At 32.0% G+C, this 21792-nt stretch overlaps 1 long non-coding RNA gene across 1 annotated transcript in view; it reads left to right on the plus strand.

Annotated features, from left to right (window-relative positions):
• Positions 1-21792, plus strand: part of LOC141542482 (uncharacterized) — a 550972-nt gene that overhangs the window by 232509 nt on the left and 296671 nt on the right. The gene's annotated exons all lie outside the window — the stretch shown is intronic.

Genomic DNA, 21792 nt, shown 5'->3' on the forward strand with positions numbered 1-21792 from the left:
TGAAAACATGTACTAAATCAGTATTGATCAGAGAAATGCAAATGCAAATTAAAATAATTCTGATGTACCACAGCCCACCTCTCAGATTGACTAAGATGACAGGAAAAGACAATAATGAATGTTTGAGGGGATGTGGGAAAATTGGGACACTAAAACATTGTTGGTCGAGTTGTGAATTGATATAACTATTCTGGAGGCCAATTTGCAATAATGTTGAAAGGCCTATTAAAATGTATATACCGTTTGATTCAGCAGTGTTTCTACTGGACTTATATAAAAAAATCTTAAAGAAGGTAAAGGGATATATAGGTACAAACATGTGGCAGTATTTTTATAGTGGTAAGAAACTGGAAACTGAGTGGATGCTCATCAGTTGGAGAATTATTGAATAAATTATGGTATATGAATGATGTGGAATTTTATTGTCTTATAGGAAACAATCAGGAGGATGATTTCAGAAAGACCTGGAGAGACACATAAGCTGATGCTAAGTGAAATGAACAAAACCAGGAGATCATTGTACTTGGAATCAACAAGATTATACAATGATCAATTTTGATGGATGTGGCTCTTTTCAACAATGAGATGATTAAGGTCAGTTCCAATGATCTTGTGATGAAGAGAGCCATCTCTATCAGTAGTGAGGAATGTGGGAACAGAATGTGGATCACAACATAGCATTTTCACTCTTTATGATATTGTTTGCTTGCATTTTATTTTTTTCTCCTTTTAGTTTCCTTTTTGATTTGTTTTTTCTTGTGTAGCAAAATAATTGTATAGATATGTATGCATGCATTGGATTTAACACATATTTTTACCATGTTTAACATATATTGGATTAATTGCCATCTAGGGGAAGGGTAAGGAGAAAGGGGCAAATTTGGAGCAAAAGTCTTTGCAAGGGTTGATGTTGAAAAATTATCTATGCATATGCTTTGAAAATTAAAAGCTTCAATAAAAAATGAAATAAAATGGAAATGGTGTCATTGTAACTGACATAGATGATAGATCCAAGAAAAATAGTTTAAAAACCATGGTTAGAAATAGGATTTAGATATTATCTTTCAAAATATTATCAAGTGATTTTTTTTTGCTATTCTAGAGGGTAAAAAAGAAATGGAAAGAATCCACTAAACACCTCCTGAAAGAAATACCTAGATGAAAATCCTGAGGAATATTATATAGCTAAATTCCAGATATCCTACATCAAGGAGAAATATTGCAGTTATTCAGAAAGAAACAATTCAAGTATAGTAGATTCACAGTCAAGATAACATAAGATTTAGCATCTTCTATATTAAAGTATGAGAAAGTCTTAAATATGGCATTCTGGAAAGCAATTGAGCTAGTATTGAAATCTTGAATCACCTACCCAATAAAACAAAATATAATCCTTCTGGGGAAAGTTGTAGATATTTGGTGAAATAGAGAACTTTCAAGCATTCTTAATGAAAAATCAGAATTGAATGAATTATTTGATTTTCAAATGTAGGACTCAGATTTAAGTTAAGGAAGTAATCAGGAAAGAGATATTATAAAGGACTAATAAATTTTATTTGTTTACATTCCTACGAGGAGGGTGAAATTTGTAATACTTTAGGACATTCCCATTATTACCACTATTAGAAAGAGCATATATAGATAGAGGGAGCAGGTGTGAATTGAATATAAAGGGATAATATCTAACAACATAAAATTAAGGGCAAGAGAGAAGATGAATGTAATGGGAAAAAGAGAGAGGCAGAAGTGGAATAACATTAATTTTCTGCTGCAAAAGAGGGAAGAAAAATAATTTTCAGTTGAGAATGGGGAAGGGAGGAGGGAAATTAAAAAAAAAAACATTATTCTCATGAGAACTGGCTCAAAGAGAAGATATCATACACACTCAGTATGATTATGGAAATGTATCTTACCTTGCAGGAAAATTTAAGGAGGAGATATGGGGTGATAGAAGGGGAGAAGGGGATAGAAAAGAGGGTATTTTGAATGAAGGGTAGTCAGTAACAATAACGTTTTGAGGAAGATGACTGATAAAGGAAAGAGAAAGTAGAATAAATGAATGGAAATAGTTAATAATAGTAATGGGGATAAGAATTTTGAAACAAGTTTCTCTGATGAAAATCTTAATCCTCAAATATAGAGGGAATTTAAACAAATTTATTTTTTAAAAAGTCATTCTCCAATTGATAAATGATCAAAAGATAAGAACAATTCCCAAAATATAAAATCATGCATATATTTAAAATATAATAATAATACCATTATTAGTAATTAACAATAATACTATCATTAGGCATGAATCCCCAAAGAGAGCTTTTTAAAAAGAAAAAAAAAAAACCTGTATGTATAAAAATATTACAAGTAGCTCTTTCCTCAGGAAAAAGAATAGGAAATTTAGGGGTTGTACATTCATTGGGGAATAGCTGAATAATCTGTGGCATGTAATATGATAGAATATTATTGTTCTATGGGGAATTATGAGCATAATGCTATCAGAAAAATGTGGACAGTCTTCCATGAAGTTAATGAAAGTGAAATGTACTATGTATAATGTTCTTTGTTTGGTTTTATGGAGGTCTTCTGAGCAGCCTTAGTTTCAGTAATCACTACAAGAATAGCCAGGTGTTAAAGTCCAAATTCTTTATTTCCTCTTTGCCTGGGGCTCAGCTAGCTTTTTTAGAGGCCTTTTGTAATCTTGGTTTCATAGGAAAAGTGCAGGAGGACAAGCCAGCCACCAAGAGGCAGATAAAGATGGAATGAATATGTCTCTCCTTGGCTCTGAGAGTTTGAGCTCCTGCATCCAGTTCACTTGTCTTCTGTGGTTCTGAGTCTGAGTCCCTTGGCTGAGTTTGTCTTAGCTTACATGCTTTACACTGAGTATAAACCAATCATTATATCATTAGCAAACCATTATTTGTTGTAAGATTAAATCAATCATACTGAACTTAGAGAACTATTAATCATCATGCTAAACTAGATAACCATTGCCTCATCAATTCCACTGACTTAACATCTTGTAAGAATCCTTGTTTCAGAGTTCTGGCCCTTAACAACTATGTACAAAATAATAGCAATGTTGTGGGATGATTGTTGTGAATGATTACTATTCTCGGCAATACTTTGATCTGAAACTAATTTCTAGGACTTAATGCTAAAAAGTGCTATCCATATTCAGAGAAAGAACTGAATGTTTCTGATTATAAATTGAAGCATACTCTTTTTTAAACTTTATTTTTCTTGAAGGTTTTAATGGTGGAAACTATGTTTTCTTTCACAACATGATTTTATGGAAATATTTTGCATAACTTCACATATATCTTATTAAAGGGGATTAAGGTAGAGAGGAAGAAAGAAAATCTGGAATTCAAAGTTTTTTTAAATGCAAAACAATGTTTTACCTGTAACTAAAGAAAAAAAAATATTAATTACATAAATAAAAAGCTTTTGTAGGAAAAATGCAATCAAAATTAGAAGGAAACTAGAAAGCTGGGAAACAATATAGCAAGCACCTCTGATAAAGGCTTTGTTTCTCAAATATAGAAAAACTGATTCAAATTTATAAAAAATCAATCTAATTCTCAATTTATAAGTGGTCAAAGTTATGAATGGACAATGTTCGGAAGAAAAAAATCAAGGTATTTATAGGCATATATAAATCCTTTTTTTTTTTTTTAAAGAAAAATGAAAAATAAAAACATCTCCAGGAATCACCTTATACTTATCAGATCAGCAAATATGACAACCAAAAGGAAAATGATAAATGTTGGAGAGGATCTGGGAAAAGTGGGATACTGATGCCCTATGTAACAGGGCATCACTAACAGCTGTGAACTGGTCCTATTATTCTGTAGAATAATTTAAACTATGCCCCAAATCCTAGAGACCATAAAAAAGGAAAAACAACTTAAATGTTAAAAAATATTTGTCAGTCCTTTTCATTTATACTAGGAAAAATATTGGAAACTTAGTTGATGACCATCAATTAGGGAATGACTGAACAAATTGTAGTATATGAATATAATGAAGCAATATTATGAAATAAGAATGAACAGATAAGTTTCAGAATAACTTGAAAAGACTTGTATGAAGTGATGCAAAGTGAAATGAGCAGAACCAGGAAAATATTGTACATACTAACAGCAATATTATGTGATGATCAACCTGATAGACTCAGTCCTTTTTTAGTGATAGATGATTCCAAAAGACTCATGATGGAAAATGCTATCCAGATTCAAAGAATTAGGTCTAAATACAGACTGAAGCATTTTAGTTTCACTGTTTGTATTTTTTCTTTCTTCTGCACTGAGTGTACTCCTCTTTTTCATCCTTTAACTTTTTTATTTTGAACCAAATCAAGATATTTATTTATAATTTTTGACAGTATATATGCAAGAGTAATTTCTTTAAACATTATCCCTTGTATTCATTTTTCCAAATTATCCCCTCCCTCTCTCTACTCCCCTTGATGACAGGCAATCCCATACATTTTACATGTGTTACAATATAACCTAGATAAAATGTATGTGTATAAATACCATTTTCTTGTTGCACATTAAGTATTAGATTCCGAAGGTATAAGTAATCTGGGTAGATAGACAGTAGTGTTAACAATTTACATTCACTTCCCAGTGTTCCTTCTCTGGGTGTAGCTGTTTCTGTCCATCATTGATCAACTGGAAGTGAGTTGGATCTTCTTTATGTTGAAGAAATCCACCTCCATCAGAATACATCTTCATACAACATTGAAGTGCACAGCAGCAGTTGAAGTAAGTCTCTCCCAGCCTCTCTGTATTCATCCTGCTGGTAATTTCTTACAGAGCAATAATATTCCATAACCTTCATATACCATAATTTACCCAGTTGTTCTCCAATTGATGTACATCCATTCATCTTCCAGTTTCTAGCCACTACTAAAAGAGCTGACTCAAAAATTTTGGCACATACAGGACCCTTTCACTTCCTCAGTATTTCTTTGAGATATAAGCCCAATAGCAGCAATGCTGGATCAAAGGGTATGCACAGTTTGATCACTTTTGGGGCATAGTTCCAAATTTCTCTCCAGAAGAGAGAATTCTTTCACAGCTCCACCAACAATGTATTAGTGTCCCAGTTTTCCCGCATCCCCTCCAACATTCATCATTATTTGTTCCTGTCATCTTAGCCAATCTGACAGGTGTGTAGTGGTATCTCAGAGTTGTCTTAATTTGCATCTCTCTGATCAGTAGTGATTTGGAACACTCTTTCATATAAGTGGATATATTTCAATTTCATCATCTGAGAATTGTCTGTTCATATCCTTTGACCATTTATCAATTGGAGAATTGTTTGATTTCCTATAAATTAGGTTCAGTTCTCTATATATTTTGGAAATGAGACCTTTATCTGAAACTTTAACTGTAAAAATATTTTCCCAATTTGTTAATTCCATTCTAATCTTGTTTGCATTAGTATTGTTTGTACAGAAACTTTTTAGTTTGATGTAATCAAAATCTTCTATTTTGTGATCAATAATGGTCTCTAGTTCTCCTTTGGACACAAACTGCTTCCTCCTCCACAAGTCAGAGTGCTAAACCATCCCATGTTCCTCCAATTTATTTATGATTTCGTTCTTTATGCCTAAGTCTTGGACCCATTTTCATCTTATCTTAGTATGTGGTGTTAAATCCAGGTCCATGCCTAGTTTCTGCCATACTAATTTCCCAGTTTATGTAATTCCTCAAATTCACTATGTCTTTAATCTCTCTGCTTAAGAGAGCTATTAATATTAATATTAACTAGCTATTAATATAAACTAATAATAACTATTAATGGAATAATTTTTAAAAATTATAGTTATCGTCTTCCCATGTAGGGAAGTAAACAGTTTAATGGTATTGAATTCTTTATGTTTTTTTTTTTTTTAATCCATTTTATCTGTTTGTGTGTCTCTTGTGTCTTATATTGGAGATCAAATTATTGATTTAATTCTAGTCTTCTTATGAAAACTTTAAATCCTATTTCATTGAAGATTTATTTATTTTATTAATTCCACTGGGTAAGTGATAATTGGTTATAGTCCTACTCCTTTGCCTTCTAGAATATCATATACCAAATTCTCCAATCATTTAACATGGCACCTGGTAAATTCTATGTAATCCTGATCGCCACTTCCTGATATTTGAATTTTCTCTGAATGTATATTTTGCTTTCTATTTTCAAGATATTATGGCACTTTTCCTTGATAATTTTTTGAAAGATGATGTCCAGAGATACTCTTTTTGATTATTGTTTTTAGGCAGTCCAATGTTTCTGAAATTGTCTCTCCTGGATCTATTCCAAGTCAATTGTTTTTCCACTGAGACATTTTACACTGTCTTCTATATATTTTTTCATTCTTTTGAATTTGTTTGATTGATTCTTGTTTCATAAAGACTAATTTCCTCTTACCCAATTCTAACTTTTCGGGATATTTTTTTCCTTGATTTTTACCTTTTGTACTTTTTCTATTTGGTCAATTGTCCTTTGTAAGGAATTGTTTTGTTCAGTAGATTTTTGGATCTCTTTTTTCTATTTGCCTGATTCTACTTTTTAAGCAATTGTTTTCTAACCTGCTGACTCTTTTTAAAACAGTTTTCTTGCATCACTTTTGTTTAATTTCCCATTTTTTCCCTTTCATCTCTCTTATATGATTTTCTAGCTCATTTTCAGCACTTCATGAGTTCTTTCTGAGCTTTAGACTTCTTCCAGTTTTTCTTTGCAGTTTTGCCTATAAGTGTTTTGCCATTGTTTTCTTCTGAGTTTGTCTTCATCTCTCTTGTCATAATAATATATATATTTTTTATGATTGGATTCTTTTGTTTGTTTGTTTGTGGTTATTTTGCTTTTGGCTTTTCCCCATTTTTTAAAAATTTGAGCTTTGCTTCCAGGTGGAAGGAGCATTTTCAGGTTCCTTGTATCAGGTGCTACACTCCCTGGCTATTTCCTTCTTATAATATTGATTTTGTCTTAAGATTCATGGAGGACCCTCACGTGTTTTGTTGTGCTGAGTGTGTGTGTTGAAGGTGGCTGGCAGTGCTGGAGGCCTTAGTGATTTGGCTGCTTCACCTAGCAGTAAAGTAAGATACTAGTAATAATGTTGGATGTGTGCTGTGGTCATTGGGGTGCTTCTGTCTTTTCCTGGCAGTACAATGAAGCATTGAAAAGTCTCAGCCCTCAGCCCTCAGTTGCCTTTTTACATGGATCTATACTGAGACACTTGGCAATTCTCAGAGATGAAAGTTCCCTCTTCCAGTGGCAATCCTGTCATGTTAGGGGTTCTGGTATTAGCATTTGCATGCTCCACCACACTCAGGATCTATATTCGTTTTGCTGAAGTATGACTTATTGCTGGATTGCTTGGATGCATCCTCTTCTGGATACCATTTGTCTTTTAATAAAGTGAGATAGGCCTTTCATGCCAGTCTTCCATATTTCTTTGACTTAAAGATCACTTCACCTCATCTTTTTGCTGATTCTGCTGTTCAAGTATTTGTTTGGGGTACATTTTATGATTGTTTGAAGGTGAATATGGAAACATTATGGTGTTTACTGGTTACTCTGCTATCATTGGCCTGAAGGCCCCTCTGTAATATCTTCTTTTAAAGCAAAATTGGTACTTTTATAAAACTCACTGCCTTCTCTCAGCAGCACATCTTTCAGACTACATTATGACTTCCCCATTATCTCCTGTTAGCTTGTATAATTTGTAATCTAAGCATATGATAAAATGTTCTTCACAGTGAATATCTAAACTGTCTTCAGGTACTGAAATTCAGTTGAATGTAAATTTTCAGAGGTAATGACAATCTTGAAATCTTATGTAGATAACATATGAAACATCTTTCATTCTTATTGCATTTGGCTAGATTAACTTTATTTGTCATAGACTGCAAAGTCCAGTAATATGGTGTCTATTCAGTAATAATTTAAGTGTATGATACAAGTGAAGCCATTATTAAATTGGAAAAGCAAGAACACGCTTACATTATTTTGACAAAATGCATCTACGTGCAGTAGTTTAATAAACTCCAGTGTTTTCCAATAATAATAAAAAGACCACCTATCTCTTTTCTGTGAATTTAACACAATTGCTTAGAATAAGTGTGTGCCCACTGTTGCTATTTTTTCAGAACTCAGAAGGATTTAACAAAGCATAATGAATGTTGTATTTAAATGCAATCTTTATGCTAAACAGTTTCCCACTGATTTCTACTCTTGGCATAAGTGGAAAGGGAAGCACACCAAATGGAAAAAACCTAAGTTACACTATTTCTTTTTTATAAAACAGTTACACTGCAACTGTATATTTGCTGCAATATTGAATAATAACATACCTATGTTAAAGTATTCAAAAATTAGAATTAAAGATTTGGAATTGCCTACCAAAAGATTAAGCAGTAATATGGTTTTCATTTTACAATAATTGATTGATTTACTAAATATTCAATGTACATTTTAAAAATATAAAATAATGCTTTTTAATGAACTAAATCACTTGTAATGCATTTTACATTCCATGTTCTTGACTACTGTTTTTTTTTTTTTTTGGAGAGTCATACAATGGAAATGTAACATTATGATAGACTATCCAACCTACCAAATTCTGTCTCCAAATGAGATACATAAATGGGGATTGTAGAAGATAATACCTTGAAAAATCTAAGATTTTGGTGACTTTTTAAACTTAGAGTTATTACATAGAGCTCATAAACCCCACATTTCTTTAAGTTTTTTTTTTTAAATTTAGTCTTAATTTGATTAACTAATCTTTTCTACTTAATGTTTTATTTTGATCAATAGAGGCATATATATATATATATATATATATATATATAAGACTTTATGAATTGCCTTTGTATCACATTTTAACATCTAGCTTCTTATAATAATTTCCTTGATTATCTTACATCCCTATTAGACTATAGACTCCATGGATGAAGGGGTTATGCATTCTTCTTCTTTGTATACATCAAAGTAATTCATCTGTAATAGGAACTCAGCACATTTTTCATTAGTAAATTAATGACTCACTGAAAATAAAGCATGATTCTTTAAAGCTATATCTTATATCTACACACCACTTCTCTTATGGACATGCTGGATCCTTCAGAGGCTCAATGTACTTCTATATCTTTAAAACTTATATTCACTGAGCTCCTCAATTTGGACATTTTAATAGTCAGCAAGAAGACCAAATTAGCTCTTAGCGAAGGCATTTACTGGTATCACATAGTAAAAGAGTAGCAGTAAGTATAATCTTATATGAATATATTTAGCATCAATGGGGAGAGCAGACTCATAACACTCACAAATGGAGAAAGACACTTGTAGATTATATATTTGACTAAGGAAATTGAAATCTCTGAGGACACAGAATAGTTTACATCTTACAGTGATGCATGCCCTTTTACTCTTCCTTGAGGGAAAGAATAAGCAAGGCACTCTACTGAAACCACTGGACCTCTTCCTGGACGGAGATATGGCTGTGATATTTGGCTATGATCTTCACTCTTTAATTTTTTTTTTCCCGATTACAAGTAAAAATGTTTAACCTATTTCAGATTGATTGCATCTTTGGGGCATGATGAGGAGAAGGGAGTAAAATTTAGAACACAAAGTTTTGTAAATATGAATATTGAAAACTGCTCTGCATGAATTTTGAAAAATAAAATGCTTTGAAGAATTCCAATTACATGTAAAGATAGTTTTCAACATTTATTTTTATAAGATTTGGGGTTCCAAATTTTTCCCTTTTTCTCCTTCTCTTCCATTTCTTAAGATACCATACAATTTGATATGTGTGATACAAGTACAGTTATGTTAAATATATTTCCACATTAGTCATGTTACAAAAGAAAAATCAGAACAAAAGGGAAAAAAAAAACATGAGGGAAAATAAAGAAAGAAAATGAAAATGATGTTCTTTGGTTTGTATTCAAACATCATCATTTTTTTCCTCTGGATGTGGACAGCATTTTCCATTATAAGTCTTTTGAAATTGTCTTAGATTGTTGTACCATTGAGAAGAGCTGAATCTATCATAGTTGATCATCATCATCATCATCCAGTATTCCTGTTACTATGTACACTATTCTGCTTCTTTACTTTGCATCAGTTCATGTAAGACTTCCCAGGTTTTTCTGAAATTTAGCTCCTCAGCATTTCTTATAGCATGATAGTACCCCATTACATTCATATACCACAACTTGCTCAGCCATTCTCCAATTGGTGGAAATTCACTCAATTTCCAATTCTGTGCCACCATAAAAAGAGCTGTTAAAATATTTTTGTTCGTGCAGATCATTTTCCTTTCCTATTATCTCTTTGGGATCTACTCCTGAAAAAGGGCACATTTCCTCCAACATTCATATTTTTTCTATCATATTAGTTAATCTGCTACCTCAGAGTTGTTTTAATTTGCATCAATATTACTTTAAAGTATTTTTTCATAGTACTATACATAGCTTTACATTCTTTAGCTAAAAATTGCCTGCTCATGTCCTTTGGCCATTTATCAGTTGGGGATTTTCACCTTCTTTAGCGTCAGACTCAATTTAAATCCTGGATTGGGATACTGTCATGCACTCTGAAGAAAACTAGAATTTTAATTTAAGAACAATTGACCATAGACTTCACCATCTCTACTTTGTGGATCAGCTGACATTCTGAACTATACTGCTACATTATTTGAAGGAGAACTAGAACCTATTTACTAGAACCAGTAAAAACAATCTCCTTTCTGGAGTCTGCTGTTTTCAAAGCATAATCCAAGGTATGGGATCAAATAAATGACTCCCTGTAGGGATACAAATCCTTTATTATCTCCTTCACAATCTAATTCCCTTGTCTGGGGCCCTGGTAAGCTTTCTTGGAGGCCTTTCTGAGTTTTGGTTTCAATGGAGAAACAAAGGAGGAGAGGGCTATCACCATAGAGGTGTGAAATGGGGTGAATCGGTCTAGCAGAGTTTGTCCCAATTTATATGCTCTATTACAGTTAAATCCATTCATTATACTGAGTATAAGCCAATCATTTATATCACTAGGGAACCATTATTTGTGGTAAGATTAAATCAATCATACTGAATTAGAGAATTATTAATCACCATGCTAAACAAGATAACCATTTGTCTTATCACTTCCACTTAGCACCTTTTAAGAATCTTTGTTTCAAGTACAGAGTCATGGCCCATAACAACTCTCCTCAATGATTCAAATTTATTAGACTCTTCCTGGAGCCCTAATCTCAGTCTCTCCCTTTTGTCAATATTTAATTATTAGGTAGAGAAAAGGGGTGGATTTTTATTAAACTTTAATTTACAATCCTGACATTCAATTATACAACTGTACCAATCATATGTTAGATTTATTGTAATTAGTGGTGCTTACTATTTGTCTGGCATTGAGAGAAGTGTTTGAGATACAAAAGAAGGCAAAAAGATTCTGCTCTCAAAGAGCTCATATTCAATAGGTAAAAATAACATTTTTATGTTGCATATAAATTGTAGATAATCTGATAATCTGAGGAGAAAGGCATTGAGAGGAGCTAGGAAAAGAATCTTACAGAAGGAAAGATTTTAGCTAAAACTTGAAGGTAGTCATGAAAGACAGGAAATAGAGTTGAGGATGGAGAGCTTTCCTTGCAGAGACACTAAGTGAAATGGGAGTGTTGGCTTTAAGTGGAGTATTATAAATTTCAATAAATTCCTTTGAAATTAACATATAGTTTATAATAAGAATACATAAGATTATGAGGAGAATAAGGAGCTAATTGCATATTTTTAAAAGGATCTGATTCAAGTTTAATATAATCTTCCTTTAATTGTTTTCATTTCTTTTCTACATTGTATATTCACAATTTTAGACAGTCTAATCTGTTTTCAGTATTTTCTATACTGATGAATTTCATTTCTATCTCTGTGCCTTTTTTCCACATCTGAAATGTTCATACTCTTGACTTACCAAATCCTGAGTAGTTATCAGCTCAGATAACTTCTTTCTTAGGAAAGTTACCTTTCTTCTTTCTTAAAGCCTTTTCTAACCACATAACTCACAATGATCATCTCTTACTCTGAGTTTCAACTGACATTTCTTTTTTTTTTTTTTTTTTTTTTAAGTATTCATTTATTTCACTTTGATTATCAGATATATTGGCATACAACTGGGCAAAATAAATCATAGTTATTCCTCTAATTTACTATTAATTGGTGGAAAGTCTGACATTTCATTTTTTTATTATTTATTATTTATTTTATTTTATTTTATTTTATTTTTTATTCATTTTTCCAAATTATCCCCTCCCTCCCTCCACTCCCTCCCCTCCCCCCCATGGCAGGTAATCCCATACATTTTACATGTGTTACAATATAACCTAGATACAATATATGTGTGTAAATACCATTTTCTTGTTGCACATTAATTATTAGCTTCCGAAGGTATAAGTAACCTGGGTAGATAGACAGTAGTGCTATCAATTTACATTCACTTCCCTCAACTGACATTTCTTATGATAAATATTATAAGATAGAGTAGTTGAAATCTCTGGTTGGTAACCATTAAAACATTCTGATAAAGCATTGTTGGGTGGAGATGGACTTGAGCAAAAATATATTGAGGAAACTTTTAAAGTCTAATCTAATCACAAGTTGACTAAGATTCAGCAATTCAGTGTCACTGGGAAAAACAAAATAAAACAAAACAAAACAGCTTAATTCCCAGATATATTTAGTAGAGAAAGATATATGAGACCTCTACATAAGTTCTACTATGAATAGTACTGAATTTTATGTCAAAGGTTCTTGGCACAAATCCTAGTTCTGGACTTGTCCCCTTGATGAAAACACTTAAGATTTTGGGGCCTCTAAGTGCAATAATTTGAAAAATGAGCTGATAGGAGTGAATTTTCTCAAAGGTTCTTTCTCATTCTTAAATTATGATATAAGAATTTCACTATTATATTCACTTATTTTAACTATAGGGACATTTTCCTAAGGTGACCAACTCCCATGGTCAAGATATTTCCTGTTTTATTTTGAATTTATTGTTGGTAGCTATGAAGAAGAAAGATATATAGTGACTACAAAAGAATTTAGCTAATTAAGAAGTCATTTGTGAACTTAGATCTGAAACAGAGACTCAAATGCAAAAAGTCTACTGAACAGCCAAAATAAATATCTCAGAATTATTGATCAGTTGTTTGGAAAATATTTAATCTTCAGATACAATTATAACACAGTTAATCATATTTAATTCAACAAATAGTTTAGTTCCTATGCTTCCCAACCTAAAACTTAATAGAGAAAGGCACTGTTTAAATTACTTATGCTCATGGTAGTGAGAAATAGCATTTTAGAAGTGGAAGAAACTTCATTGAAAGACAAGGTACGCTATTAATTTGGTGTCATCACATATCCTTTTACAGATCTCCATAACTTAACAAGATCACTATATTGCTTTTCAATGAAATAATAGATGCAGGGAATGACCATCTGGAGACAACAATATAAGGTTTAAACTTATTTGGTGCATTACCTTTTGTTGAGAGTGAAGTTTACAATATATTTTAGAAAGCTATCCATTAATTGTTAGAAGATCGGCCAAATAGAAGATTGTGTGTGTGTGTGTGTGTGTGTGTGTGTGTGTGTGTGTGTGTGTGTTGCATATATAATTTAATTCACCATTTCCTATTGCAGAAGAAAATGGAAATCTGTATCTTTGAAAATAATAAACATTACCCTTATTCTTTTCTGGTATAACAAATTCAATTCCTTTTTTACTTTCCTCAGCCCCTAGATTATTTTTGTCACATTTTCTGCTTTTTTTGTCTAGTACTTCATGAATGATTAAAAACAAAAAACAAAAACCTCAACAATGTTTCACATTGCAAAAGCATTGTGTCTATATTATGGATTTTTTTTTTTCAATTCTTCAAAAGATCTGCTATTTGAATGGTGTAAATCTTCCTTCCTCTGATGCAGTTCATCACCCATCTATACCTTGATTGGAGGAACTTCATGACTTGTCAAAGACCAAAGCAATTTATCATATGGTGAATGAGCTTTTCTTCCCTGAGTTAAATTTCTCCTTAGAAATAAAACAAAGTCTATCACCAGATATGGACACTTCCTGTTATATCCTTTGAAATGCTAGAGTCATATCTGTGGCATGATGAAGCGTCAGAGTAGAACATATGTGGAGGTCTCATTTATGTTTCTTTATTGCATATATCTGGGGATTATGCTGTTTTATTTTGTCTTGCTTTGTTCTCAAATGACACTGAATTGCTGTGTCTTAGTCAACTTATGATTACTTTTGACTTCAAAAGTTTCCCACATATATTTTTGCCTACTTAGTATTTTCCTATCTTTATTATTCATAGTAAATTCTTGACACAGGCTTTTTGAAGAAGATCAGAGGGAAACAGTTTTGATATGGTTAGACTAACCAGGATTATTTACAATCTTCCACAAAGAACAATTGCCATGATAAGAAAAACAATGACACCAAACTGGTTCATTTTATGAAATAATATGATGAAAATTCTATTCATAAGAGAGAGAATACATAATAGAAACATAAGTAGAATAAGCCAAATCCCTACTTTTGTTATGTCTGCAAATAAGTTTTCATCAAGAATTATAAAATAAATACAAAAATGCCTATTGAGCATCTAATACCAACACAGTTTTAGGCACTTAAAAAGCATATGTTAAAGTTGATTGATGAAATGGCATATTTTATGGAGTACAAGTTGATATTTCTATGAAAAATGTAGTAGGTGGGTAAAATTTGAGGCTGCAAACCATTCCAGGAAGTGTACGCCAACTGCAAAACCTTTTGTTCCAATTTTTCCCCTGCTTCCCCCACCCCTTCTCCTAGATGGCAGTTTGACCAATACATGTTAAATATGTTAAAATATAAGTTAAATATAATATATGTATAGAAGTCTACACAGTTATTTTGCTATACAGAAAGAATCGGACTTTCAAATAATGGACAATTAGCCTGGGAAGGAAATCAAAAATGTAGGTTGACAAAAATTGAGGGATTGGGAATTCTATGTAGTGGTTCATAGTCATCTCCCAGAGTTCTTTCACTGGGTGTAGCTGGTTCAATTTATTACTGGTCCATTGGAAATGATTTGGTTCATCTCAGTATTGAAGAGGGCCACGTCCATCAGAATTGAACATCATATAATAGTGTTGTTGAAGTATATAATGATTTCCTGGTCCTCCTCATTTCACTCAGTATCAGTTCATGTAAGTCTCTCTAGGCCTTTCTGAAATCATCCTGTTAGTCATTTCTTACAGAACAATAATATTCCATCATATTCCTATACCACAATTTATTCAGCCATTCTCCAATTGATGAACATCCTTTCTGTTTCCAGTTTCTGGTCACTACAAAGAGGGCTGCCACAAACATTCTTGCACATACAGGTCCCTTTCCCTTCTTTAAAATCTCTTTGGGATATAAGCCCAGTAGTAACACTGCTGGATTAAAGGATATGCACAGTTTGCTGGCTTTTTGAGCATAGTTCCAAATCACTTTCCAGAATGGCTGAATGTGTTCACAATGCCACCAACAATGTATCAGTGTCCCAGTTTTCCCACATCTCCTCCAACATTCTGCATTATCTTTCTCTGTCATTCTAGACAAGATGACAGGTGTGTAGTGGTATCTCAGAGTTGTCTTAATTTGCATTTCTCTGATTAATAATGACTTGGAGCATCTTTTCATATATCTAGAAATAGTTTCAATTTCTTAGTCTGAGAATTGTTTGTTCATGTCCTTTGACCATTTATCAATTGGAGAATGGCTTGATTTCTTATAAATTAGAGTCAATTCTCTATATATTTTGGAAATGAGGCCTTTATCAGAACTGTTAACTGTAAAAATGTTTTCCCAGAGTATTGCTTCCCTTCTAATCTTGTCTGAATTAGTTTTGTTTCTACAAAAGCTTTTCAAGTTGATATAATCAAAATTTTCTATTTTGTGATCAATAATGATCTCTAGTTCTATTTTGGTCATAAATTATTTCCTCTTCCACAGATCTGAGAGGTAAACTATCCTATGTTCTTCTAACTTATTTATAATATCATTCTTTATGCTTAGGTCATGAACCCATTTTGACCTTATCTTGGTGTATGGTGTTATGTGTGAGTTAAGGCCTAGTTTCTGCCATACTAATTTCCTGTTTTCCCAGCAGTTTTTTGTCAAACAGTAAGTTCTTATCCCAAAAGCTGGGGTCTTTGGGTTTGTCAAACACTAGATTATTAAAGTTATTGACTGTTCCTATTTCACTGATCGACTATTTCTTACCCAATACCAAATTGTTTTGGTAATTGCTGCTTTATAATATAATTTTAGATCTGGTGCAGCTAGGCTACCTTTATTTGATTTTTTTTTTCATTAAATCCCTTGAAATTCTTGACACTTTGTTTTTTCCATATGAACTTTGTTGTTATTTTTTTCTAGGTCATTAAAATAGATTTTTTGGGAGTCTGATTGGTATAGCACTAAATAAATAGATTCGTTTAAGTAGAATTGTCATTTTTATTATATTTGCTTGCCCTATCCAAGAGCATTTAATATTTTTCCAATTGATTAAATCTGACTTTTTGTGTATAAAGTGTTTTGTAGTTTTTCTCATATAGTTCCTGATATTCCCTTGACAGATATGATTCCTAAATATTTCATATTATCTATAGTTATTTTAAATGGAATTTCTCTTTGTAACTCTGTTGGATTTTGTTAGTGATATATAAAAATGCTTATGACTCATGTGGGTTTATTTTGTATCCTGCAACTTTGCTAAAGGTGTGCATTATTTCTAATAGCTTTTTAGTAGAATCTCTGGGCTCTCTAAGTATACTATCATATAATCATCAAAGAGTGATAATTTGGTTTCCTCATTACCTGCTTTGTTTCCTTTAATCTCTTTCTCAAGTCTTATTGCCAAAGCTAGCATTTCTAATAATTGAATAATAATAGTGATAGTGGGCAACCTTATTTCATCCTTGATCTTACTGGGAATAGTTCCAGTTTATCCCTATTACATATGATGCTTACTGATGGTTTTAAATAGATGCTACTGATTATTTTAAAGAAAAGTCAATTTATTCCTATACTCTCAAGTGTTTTTAATAGGAATGGATGTTGGATTTTATCAGATGTTTTTTCTGCATCTATTGATATGATCATATAGTTTTTTTTTAATTTGGTTATTAATATGGTCAATTATACTAATTGTTTTCCTAATATTGAACCAGCCCTGCATTCCTGGTATACATCTTACTTAATCATGGTGTCATGTGCCAGTCATCCTGGGGATGACTTTCTGTAGTCTTTTTGCTAATATCTTATTTAAGATGTTAGCATAAATATTCATTAGGGAGATTGGTCTATAATTTTCTTTCTCTGTTTTCAACATACCTGGTTTAGGTATCAGCACCATGTCTGTGTCATAAAAGGAATTTTGTAGGACTCCTTCAATCCCTATTTGTTCAAATAGTCTATATAGCATTGGGGCTAATTGTTCTTTAAATGTTTGGTAGAATTCACATGTAAATCCATCTGGTCCTGGGAATTTTTTTTAGGGACCTGATTAATTAATAGCTTGTTCTATTTATTTTTGTGCAGTGGGGCTATTTAAGCAATTTACTTTCTCCTCTGTTAATCTGGGAAGCCTATATTTTTGGAAGTAGCCATACATTTCACTTAGGTTATCCAATTTATTGACATAAATTTAGGCAAAGTCACTCATTATTACTCTAATTTCCTCTTCATTGGTGGTGGAAACTTCTCCCTTTTCATTTTTAAGATTAACAATTTGATTTTCCTCTTTCCTTTTTCTAATCAGATTTACTAAAGGTTTATTTATTTTATTATTTTTTTCATAAAACCAACTCTTAATTTTATTTATTAATTCAATAGTTTTTTTTTTACTTTCAATATTATTAATTTCTCTTTTTAATTTTAGAATTTCAAATTTAGTATTTGATTGGGGGTTTTTAATTAGGTCTTTTTCTAGCTTTTTAAGTTGAAAGCCCAATTCATTGATCTTCTCTTTCTCTATTTTATTCAAGTAAGCCTCTAAAGATATAAAATAAACCCTTATTACTGCTTTGGCTACATCCCATAAATTTTGGTAAGATGTCTCATCATTGTCATTATCTTGAGTGAAATTTTAATTGTGTCTATAATTTGCTGTTTCATCCAATCATTCTTTAAGATAAGATTATTTAGTTTCCAATTACTTTTTGGTCTATTTACCCCTAACTTTTTATTGACTGTAGTTTTTATGGAATCATGATCTGAAAAGAAAGCATTTATTTTTCTGTCTTCTTGCATTTAATTTTGAGGTCTTTATGTCCTAATATATGGTCAATTTTTATATAGGTTCCATGAACTGCTGAGAAGAAAGTATACTTCTTTCTGTCACTATTCAGTTTTTTATAAAGATCTATCATACCTAAATTTTCTAATCTTCTATTTACCTCTTTTATTTCTTTCTTATTTGTTTTGTGGTTTGATTTATCTAATTCTGAGAGTGCAAGATTGAGATCTCTCACTATTATAGTTTTGTTGTCTATTTCTTCTTGCACTCTCTTAACTTCTCCTTTAAGAAGTTAGATGCTAAACCACTTGGTGCATATGTGTTTAGTATTGATATGACTTCACTGTCTATGCTACCCTTTAGCAAGATAAAGTTTTCTTCCTTATCTCTTTTACTTGGATCGATTTTTGCTTTTTCTTGATCTGAGATAAGGATGGCAACCCCTGCTTTTTTGACTTCACCTGAAGCATAATAGATTGTGCTCTAGCCTTTTCCCTTTACTCTGTATGTGTCTCCCTGCTTTAAATGTGTTTCATGTAAACAACATATTGTAGGGTTTTGAGTTTTGATCCAGTTTGTTATCTGCCTCCACTTGAAAAGAATTATCATGAGAGATATTGTGCAAGAAATATAAACAGAACTTAATGATAAATTAGATACTGTTAAAAGGAGAATAAATTGATGAATTATAGACTTAGAAGTAGAAGCGATCTTAGACAATCTAGCCCAATCTGCTGATTTTACAGATGAGGAAACTGAGGCAAAGTGAGGTTAAGTGATGTTCTCAAGGTCACAAACTTACTAAAAATTTTAAAAATGAATCTTGGTTTAAAAACTGGCATACTGTGAGAATAGTGATAGAACAAAATGTATAGAAGAGGGAAATGGCTTTTAATTAAGTGGATAAATTGAGGGATATTCTGGATTTGTTGATTTTTTTGAAGTATTCTGAATACAACTTTAAGATGTTGATGGATTCATTGAGAAATCAAATAGAGATAGTGTATGTGACATAATTATAAAGACCCAGAGTAGTATTCATATTTCTGTGTCTCCATCATGGTTCTATGTAATGGTAGGCACATTGCCTGATTTGTTTGACTTCTCAGTGCCTTGATTTCCTCTTAGAAATCATTTTGCTTGGTCCTTATGTTGTAAATTCATCAATCAAAAATTTTTTAAATGAGAGATTCTAACTCATCCATATCTATCTATCCTTTGTGACTCTTGGGAATGTTCTGCCTAAAAGATTACTCCAGTATATCCAACCATTGTACCTATCTTCCTTGGGAAAATGAGTGCAAAGAGCCTATGCATGAGAAAATCCCAAGAAGAGGCAATGTCAGGAAACAAAGATGTAGAAGTATGGGGGAAAGCAATATAAAAGAAAGGATTAGGTATTCATTTTGACTTGTGGGAACAGCACATATTTGTTTTTTTCAGTGAGTGATGGGGGAAACAAGATAGAAGTTATTTATGGAGGACCTTGATTCCAAAATTCTCAGATTTTCCTTAAATGAACACATCAAGAATACAGATTTATGAAAAATTTCACTTATTTGCCATTTTCTTTCTATAACTTATTTTACAGATTCTTCAACCATTTTTTTATATGATTCAATTTAAGAACTATGTAAATGTCTATTATGTTCAAGGCATTGTGCTAATGCCATACAGGGAGTGTTGAATACTTGTTCCTTCCTTTGCCCACATTTTATAACCCACATTAAGGGGTCCCATAACCACATTAGAAACATGATAGAATATAATAGACAAAGTAGGTCTATAGACAATGTTCTTTAGCAAACTTTGAAGAGAGAGAAATATTTTTATGTTGGTAGGATTATCAGAGACATAATGGAGAAGATGACATTGCTACTGACTCTTGAAGAAAGATGTACCCAGGCCTAAGGAATGCTAGGAAGCAAGCAGAAGTCTATCCCATGCATCTGTATATGCATGAAACCAAGGAGGCAGGACATACTCAGAGAATTGTGCATGGTTCCATCTGGCTAAATCACACAGCGTAGGAAGGTTAATTCTTTGAGAATGTATTTGAAAAGGAAATGGGAATCAAACTGTGGAGGATCTTTGGTGCTAACGCAAAACATTTGTATTTTGTTCTATAGAAAATAAAGAGCTTCTGAAAGGTTTGCAAGCACGAGAGGGCCATGGTCAGTACTTATTTTGGTAAATATTTTATAGCTATCTTAATATTATAGTAGAAAGGTATAGTGGATACAGAGATGATTTTTAAGTCACAAAAAGCAGGACCCAGAATTGCTACTGACACCTACTGATTTTATGACCTTTGCCAACTTACTTAACCTCTTAATATTGGAAGGAATGCATAGTCTGTAGTTTACAAAGATTTTGCTGAACTTCTTTTGATATATGGAATTTCTTCACCTAAGAGTTCTATATATAAGTATCATAAGCCCAGCCCACATCTTACCTATATTATCAACTTTCTTTAAAAACATTTTTTTTCTTATTTGTAATTCTCTTCATGTATAAATTCAAATATCAATTATCAATGAAACAATGATATTTATATTCCTTGGTCACAGGTAGTTAGAGACACAGAGGAATGAAAAAACATGAAGAACAGCTCCAAACTATTCTTTTACCAAGAATTTTTCAGTCAGTCCTTTAACAAGCATTTATTAAGTATTATTTGCCAGGACATATGTTACATGCTTATCTCAGCCATTTTTTTTTTCTTTTAAAATCATTATATATCTCTCTTCCCCATGTTTCCCTCTTACCCTTCCTATATGATAAAGATATCATAATCTATAATTCTTACATTCCAACAGTTGTTGACTGTCTCCAAATGTTGTTGACTGATTCCTCACTACATTCACTACCAAACACATCAATTCCTAGTGTGGAAAGTTAAATTTAAAAAATGAGCCTGGTCATGTCAGGTGTAAACCATGTGGAAACCATAATAAAACAATAAAATAAATAGGAACTTTATGAACTTTTGAATCTAAACTGAATGAATAGGAACATTTAGTTTGCTATACAGTTTTTCATCCCCTACAACAAATCTTAATTAAACTTTTTATTGGCTATCTTTTTTAAAGTCCCCCAAGATTACTTGTTATTTTGGTGGCATTAAAATTAATTCTGCTAAAGAGATTTCATACATATTTTATGTGTACTTGAAAATAGACACAATGCTTTTAAAGTTTTCTTTATTTTTGTTACTCTTTGCAAAACCTTAGGTTTATAACTACCAGCACTGGGATGAATGTAGAGAATATTTTGAGTAATCTAATAATTACCATATATTTTATCTCATAATTTTTTATCCTGTTCAATCTAGCTAATTTAGTTTTTCTAAGCTCTGGTTTTAAATCTAATTAAGACATTTCAAATTGCTCAATATCCACTTGGGGAGTCTGCTTTGACTATAATTTTCAGGTTTCAAG

Source organism: Sminthopsis crassicaudata, chromosome 5 (assembly GCF_048593235.1).
Source record: "Sminthopsis crassicaudata isolate SCR6 chromosome 5, ASM4859323v1, whole genome shotgun sequence".
NCBI classification, from domain to species: Eukaryota; Metazoa; Chordata; class Mammalia; order Dasyuromorphia; family Dasyuridae; genus Sminthopsis; species Sminthopsis crassicaudata.